At 33.9% G+C, this 8348-nt stretch overlaps 1 protein-coding gene across 1 annotated transcript in view; it reads left to right on the top strand.

The window, feature by feature from the left end:
* LOC113093301 (cadherin-13-like) overlaps nt 1-8348 on the top strand; it is a 283704-nt gene that overhangs the window by 252460 nt on the left and 22896 nt on the right. The gene's annotated exons all lie outside the window — the stretch shown is intronic.

Genomic DNA, 8348 nt, shown 5'->3' with positions numbered 1-8348 from the left:
ACCTATACATATTTAGAGTTTTTTGAATTTTGAATTACTAAATTTGTAATATGCCATTCATTATTTTAAATGACTTTAGTAAGGTTTTTTGTATTTTTGTATTTTTATTTTTTATTATTATTATTTTTATGGTGTTGCATTGACACATAATCCATTAAGATGCTACTTTTTTTTTTTAGGTGCGCTTGACTTTAGCCGTTACTGTAGTGCATTATGTGGGTGCTGTGGGTTTGTATATGTTAATGTCTCTTTTGTGTATATGTGAGGGGACCATTAATTAATCACCAGAGTTAAATGAACTCTTTTGTAGAGTTAAGTTTAAGAAAGTTTGCTGTAATTTGTAAGCCTTCATTAATCACCAGTAATTGTATGTGTGTGCATCGTGTTTATCTGGAGGTCCCTCTACCCCTATTCAACAATACAATACTGTAGTATAGCTGTCTGTTTTAATTAACGACAACTCAGCTGCCTTCACACCTCGGGAAACTCTGAGCGACCACAGCAACCCCTTAAGTTCCTGGAACTTAAAAATTGTCTTTAAAAATAAATGAAACAAGAATGCGCATTCACAGCAAACTCTTGTGAGCTGTGCTGAGTTAGGTGACAGTGGAGGAGAGAAGAGTTTGTGCTGGTTCACGTCAGGTCTCGCTTACTCTACAGTTGCTGCTCAAAAGAATAACTGCTCTCAAAAAAACTGAATTAACTGAAATAAATGTTAAGATGCCTGGCCTCTGTGACTCCTTTCTTCATGGAGTTAACCATTTCTTGCACAGAAACAAGATATGGTTGGTTTTCCTCATTAGTTCCAGAGTGTCCGTTTTAATTTCAAGAGTTTCTTATCTTATTTCCTCGCACAGGGACAGTGACACCCTCATGATTGTTGCTTACATTTTATTGCATGCTGATACATAAAACAATGCAGATTTAACGTTGACAGCATATATACTATTAAAAAATATAGACCCAAGTTTATATAGCCTATATGACCTCCGTTTTACAATTGATAAGTATGTCATTTGTAAACTGGTAGATAATATTAATAAACCTATTTGAACATCATGTTACTCACTTATACACTGTCATTTAAAGGTTTGGGGTTAGTCATATTTTTATTTATTTTTATTTTTTGTATGTTTTTGCATACAGTAAAAACAGGAATATTTTCTTTTAAAATTAATTTTGTATTATTTACATTTTCATATATTTTAACATCTTTCCTAATGTATTCCTACGATAACAATGCTGATTTTCAGTATTCAGTATAATTAGATGATCCTTCAGAAAGCATTCTAATATGCTATATTAGGATAATTTATTAATATGTTTTAACATCACAATTCTTTTTAGGAAGAACAGTATTTATTGGAACTAGAAATCTTTAGTAACAGTACTTACTTTAGTAGCAAACATGTCTTTACTGTTATTTTTAAACAAGTTTATGCATCCTTGATAAATAAAAGTTAAGTAAATATATATATATATATATATATATATATATATATATATATATATATATATATATATATATATATATATATATATGAATTGCATTGACCCTATATGCATATATCTGGTGCAGAATACAGTTCATATTTAAAGTTCTTTCAGCCAGTAGAATCACTTTGGCATCTGATGTGAATAGGATTGTAGAAGGGAAAGAATATTGCACAACTCTGATTGTGTGCCCCAGCAAGTAATTTTGGCTCTTTTTCATGCAAATTCATCAAATATAGGCTTATCCTACAGAAATAGACAGACTGCAACAAAACTGTGTCTGATCTCTATTTCCTCTTGACATTAATAATGAGTAACATGGTATTAGTCTAGGACACATGGTATTAGTCTAGTTGTGAGAGACAGCCATTATGTGGTTAAATAAAGCTTTCCAAAAAGATGCCAACAAGAAAGATTGTGAGTGGTAAGGCCTCTCAGAAGCATGGATAAAATGGGTTTCTCTAACTTAATAACAGGGTTATGATTTTCAGTCGATAAAAAGAGTTGCTTTTTGTGCCCTATTATGATAATAAATGAGATTTTATGTATTGCATTGCTGAGGCATGATAATTTATGGAAATGAAGCCGAGGTAGTGGTTCCTGTTACCTCAGTTATGCAGTTTAGTTCTCAGGCAGTGAGGTCTTATAAAGAAAGTGTGAAAGAGATAGAGAATGGATCTGGTAGTGTGTGTGTGTATGTGTGGTGTGTCCGTATGCTTGACTGCTGATACCACACCAAGAGCTTTGATGATTCTCACAGTCTTTGCTTAAGCTTACAGTAATCAAGTGAACATTTGTCTGAACACATGCTCCTCAATCCTGTGGCTGAATAAACTTTGCACAGCTTGGCAGATCTTTGCTGATGGGAGTCTCAGTTGGAAACGGCATTGTTGTAAGAGGTCCTTGCATCACGTCCTGTCCAGCTAAATTGCCTCCCTCTAACCAGAGGATACTTAAGCAGGTTCCAGATGGTACATAGATCTAACACTCAAAATAAAAGGTACAAAATTGTCAGTGGGGCAGTACCTTTTCAAAAGGTGCTTATTATGTACTTTTAAGGTACTCGTATGCACTTATAAGATATTATTATGTACCATTTAATGGTAAATGAAGTACAAGGATGTACCTTTTAACTTTTGTAACTTAAGGTGCTACCCCAGTGATAGTTTTGTACAGAGTGTATAAAACAGAAATTACGATTTTTTAAAAAAACAACAAACAAATCTAATAATAGGATATTGAATAAATGCACATGCCCTTACAATATCAACTATTAGTTTTATTATTATTTATTTTTTTTATAATGTCCATTCTTTGTTTTATATAACATATTATAACAATGTATGCTATTGCTAAGATGAAATAACAGTACTTTTACAACATTTATTAACCTTGGTGAGTAATTCGTTCTACCAATTCAGTCAAAATGATTATTCTTTTAGGAACAAAACAATTGTCTTTATCTGTCTATCACTCAATCATTCACACAATTGATTCTTTAAAAACACAGAATCATTAATGTGCTACACAAGAATTTTTGAATAAATCTTTGAATTGTTCTATCATGCAGTTTGTTCAAAAAAAGATTAATTCAAGAATGGCATTTCTATGTGTTTCTTGAAGATGACAATTTAATATTTGAATGTGGATATTTACAAATGATCTAAAAACATACATATTTATAATTGTGTTATATAATTTATATGTCTTTGCACATCACAAGAACAAAATTTGAATGTTTAAAACATTTAAATTGTATTGATATTTCAAAATATTAATGTTTTGTATTGTTGATCAAACAAATGCAGCCTTGATGATCATAAGAGACTTGCAAAAATATTTACAAAAATTCATTACATTAAATATAACTTTTTTTTTTGGTAATATAAGTGTAGTTTGTACTTTAAAATATGAGTAGCCTGTAAATTGACAAGATGCCTTTTCAAAGTAGATTCCCCAACACTGGAGTAAGTGTGTGTTTGCATCTGTGTGTGTGTGTGTACTGAACCTGTGAAGGCTGTCAAAGGGTTAAGCAACAGAGTGAGATGAATGGACGGCGAGCGACAGTCTGAACTTTTAACGAGGAGTTAATGGACAGGCTGGCAGAACGGACTGCACCCACGGAAGGGGTCTGATTCCCTCTGCGTCTGACCATGGCTGATTGATGGGCCGTCTTTCTCTGTTTATTTTTTCCTGCCTCCCTGTCACATTTATTTCCTTTGTACAGCTCTTTCTGCCAATATGGAACTGAAATATCTGCAGGGGTGACAATGGCAATTTGTCCCAGACATGAGAGCAGGGGGAGAGTTTATGGCACAGCTGTTTTTCATCAACCTCTGCAACTTTGCGCACTGTTCTTTGGTCCAGTGGGTGCACATGTGGGAGTTGAGTTCAGTTTAGCCAGAGTGAATGAATCCCACAGAGAGATGAACTTAGTACAAAAAAATGATGCTGAGTTTGGGAAAGTAGATTTTCTTTGTCCTTCTCCCTCCATTTTTTTTTACTGTATCTTTGCTCAGGGATGTCCAGTTCCAAACAACACTGCCACTGAATTTCAATGGCTAAAATTAATATCCTAATGGGTGCATCCATCCTATTTTACAAACACAGGACAGTCAGCATTAGTGTAAGTGTGCCACATGCTCGTCCCTGCAGATGTATGTTTGCTGTTAAAGAGGCTGTAGCATGAAAATCAGCTCAATAGAAGAGTAAAAAAAAAAAAAACACCCATTAATATTTGAACAACAGGATTTCAAACATAGTAAAATAGATCTTTATTGTAGAACTTGTTGGTTTACACCGTCCACAGTTCAACGTGTGAGGCAGCACTGGTTTCTCCTCACATACAGTAGATCCACTCCTGAACACAGACCAGGAATGAAAGGAGCAAAAATATTATGTACAAAGATGCCAGAATGACCCTCCTGCAGCATAGATGCAGTTTGCAGCTTTCCCCTGTTCTCTATTAGAAGGTAACATAGTGAAAAGCCCCTCTGGCCTCTGTGCCTTCTCAGTGATACAGAAGCATAAATATGCACTGCACCCCAGGCCCTCTCCAGGTCCGACACATCATGAAAGAGTGTAAAGAGTAAAAAGTGCATGAAAAAGTGGCTCAAGGAGAGGCATTTCTTACATTTTAGATTGTGGTGAAGAAGTGGTCTTGTTTTTGTTGTTTTTTTTTTCTATACTTTTTGGGTTAAAGGCCAATGCCCTAACCTGAAGTGAGCTTGTATGTTTTGCAGCTGAAATAAAGGTTTTTGTTTGTGTCTTTAGGAACAGCAGCTGGTTGCATAAAATGACTAGTCTGACAAGTCATCTTTTTTTTTTCATGAAAGCTGGCCAAAATTTTAAGTTAGTTACTGTACATAAACAAACATGTATTGGTCTAATTTGAATCCAGAAAGTAAGTCTTATTACCCCTTGAATAACTAGACTAGTTCTTAAGACACAGTCAGGTTAATGCTACTGTCCTCAGCTGTGTGGTCATCTAATGAATTGTTAACCATAAGCAAGTGACGAGCTAAACACACATGCACAGTTTAGTCTTTTATATTTATTAAATATTGAAATCTGTTTTATATTACTTAATGTCATATTTGTTCAGTTTAGTTTTATTCTGACTGAGATGGAATAATTTGAATTAACAACAACAAAAACATCAGAATATGAGTGTTTTAAATAATAAAATCATATTCTATCTAAAGAATTGCATATAGGTGATTGTACTAATCATTAGTACATTGTTAATCTTTTTTTCGTACCCATGTTTTTGTCAACTGTATGTTTTGATTAATTCCACTATTGCATGAATTCACACTTTTTTTTTGTCACCTGAACACCTTTGACAAAAAAAATACTTAATAGCACCCCTGTTATTACAAGTTAAAAGGATAGTTCACTCAAAAATGAAAATTCTGTCGTTATTTATTCCTCTTTATGTCATTCCAAATCTTTATACAGTATAGGAACAACATGAGGGTGAGTAAATGATGACAGAATTTTCATTTTTGGGTGAACTATCCCTCCGGTATTTCAAAAATGAAACAACACATTTGCAAGTTCACATCTCTCTGATGTCAGTTAATGGGCACAACATGCAGGTTGTAACGAGCTTTATTCAGAAGCATAGTCAGAACAGGCAAGGTCAAAACACCGACACTCAACAATATCCAGGGCGAGACAAAAGGATGATTCACAAACAGGCGATGGTCAGGGCAGGCAGCAAACAATCACAAAAATAAGGTAAACAGTCCAAGGAACAAACACACAAAGGCAAAGCAATATGGAAAACATACAGGATATACAATACCAAGCTGTGTGTGTGTGTGCGCGCGCTAAACAGCTAAAATAGTTATTCTTATTCTTAATATTTATAATTTTTTTCTTTAATTAAAAATTTTTACGTTTATGATTTAATTGTTTATTAGCTTTTCATAAACTCACAAACTCCCCACAGATTCCCCACCCTGAATTACTGTTATGATGCACATTTTCATCTATCTTTAATAAGCATTTTCGTTAGCAATATTGCTGATGAGATTCACACCGCACACATTCACACAAATTACATTTTAAGTGGGTGGTTATTTCTTTTTTTCTTTTCTTTTTTTTCTTTTTTTGGTTAAGCAGAAAATTATGGACAACATTAGCCAAAAGGACAAGGAATTTGTTTTGTCATCTTGTGACAATAAATGGAAATGAAAACGCCTTCATCGGCCAAAGCTTTGAAAATGGGTGAAAAGTCTTTGACAGCTTATTTATGGTCATTAGCACATATCGTTATAGATAACATATTAATTTGCATAATGTGTTTTTAATGACACACTAATGACATTGAGAGGAGGCTAATTGAGTGAAGTGCTGTGTGTAGATTAGGGAAAAAAAGCATTGTTAATGAAAGTTTTCATACACTACATATGATCAATCGTTTAGGCCACACCCTCTTTGAAAACTTTCAGGCTGTCTGATTAATGTTGTTGCAGAAGGTCTGATAAACAGATTCAAGAAATGAAGTATCCATTTGTTTTGTGTCAGTATGAATTGCCAATTCATCCGAGTCTTTCAGAGTGCACTGTTGAAAAGAAATGGAGGGTTGTCGAAGCTGTGACACACACACACACACACACACACATGGCCTTGACTTATGTGGGAGTGAGTTTGCATGTGTTTGCTCATGTGTTTAATGGATCACCTGAACATTTATAGTCAGAAGGTTTGAAAATAGCCATGTGTCATAAGATCACCTGAAGATTTATTATTATTATAACAGAATATAAAGTAAAATGCTATTCTGATATTTATGCTTTGCGTACTTGTGCAGTATTATGTGTTAGTGAATTGAACTCTGCCGGACAGAGCTGCGCCCTTATTCAGCAACATAAAGCCATTTTCTGCATTTGTCAGCCTTTGTGCACACTCCATGTAGGAAGAGAGTTCTCTAACAAATGCCAGCTGATTTTACAGGCGAATTACAAACTGCTCTCTTGGACATATGAGTCAGGATGTGAGGTATTTGTATCCAGAGCAGCGTGATGATAATCTCATGCTAGCTTGTTTCCGAGAGCTTGTCCGCATGAATCAGAGAACATTTCCCTGAGATGCGATAGAATGCTGATAAGCTAGAATTGCTTTGTGAAAGGTCCTTTTTTGCTGTCGGAAGAGCAAGTGGGTACATGGAGCTACAGTAAAACTAAAAGCTTTCCTTTTTGGGTGTTCTATGTCTCAAATGTACAGTAAAAAGTTAGTTTAAAGTCATGTAAATACCTGTATATTGCTGCTAGAGGAGAACTGTCTGTTCATCAAAGAATCTTGCAAGGAAAAATGTATCAGGGGTTCCACAGAAAAAAAAATCAGGCAATAAAACATTTTTATTTTTTTTATTTTTTTACATGATAATAATAAGAATGTTATGTTAGCACCAAATGAAAATACAAGAATTACTTCTGAAGGATCGTGTGACAATGAAGACTAGAGTAATTATTATACATCTGTAACATATTGTAGACACTGTATATCTTGTACTTACCACTTATTGCACTTCTGCATTTTGCTGCCTTGTACCCTACAATGACAATAAAGTAAAAAAAAAAAAAAAAAAAAAAAAAAATATATATATATATATATATATATATATATATATATATATATATATATATATATATATATATATATTAACAACAGTTAATTACATTCCAATAATATTTATTAAAATGTTTACTGTATTTTTGATCAAATGTAGGTACGGTGAGCATAAGAGACAAACAAAATCTTACCAATCCTATTTTTTTTTCTTTTCTGTAATGTAGGTGTAAAATTCTGTACATGCATATTTTGCACATTTTAATCAAATGGAAAGTTTGTCCGAAATATACATTTACTCAAACTTATTATTAAGTCAACATTGTGTCTTCATTTTCCAGTTCTGTTCAATCTGCTATTGATGGTCTTTGTTGGTTATGTGAATGTTTGTGTTCATTTGGGAAAGGTATCTGAGTCAGCAATATTTTTCATAAGAAAAAAAAAAAATAAAAAAAAAAAATAAATCTCCCACCTCTGTTTTGAATGAGTCTCCATGGGTTTCCTAAAAGCAGTAGAACCGGAGAACTTGCATTTCATTTGGTGTGTTTGTCTTTTATTTAGACTGTAAATCAGTGGCTCAGCTCCAGATTTCAGCACTACTGCAACTGCTTTTATCCAGTCATGCATACACATATGCTTAGGTGTTCTGGCGGTCATGCCCGAGATATCATCACATGATTACCCGATTACAAAACGGCTCATTATTCTTAGATGTGTTGCTGCAGGTCATTTATCACTCTTACATGTTCAAGTGCTCGTCTTGCTCCATTTCTTCT

This window comes from Carassius auratus, unplaced genomic scaffold, assembly GCF_003368295.1.
Source record: "Carassius auratus strain Wakin unplaced genomic scaffold, ASM336829v1 scaf_tig00214951, whole genome shotgun sequence".
Lineage (NCBI taxonomy): Eukaryota > Metazoa > Chordata > Actinopteri > Cypriniformes > Cyprinidae > Carassius > Carassius auratus.
This window is presented reverse-complemented; position numbering and strand designations above follow the sequence as displayed.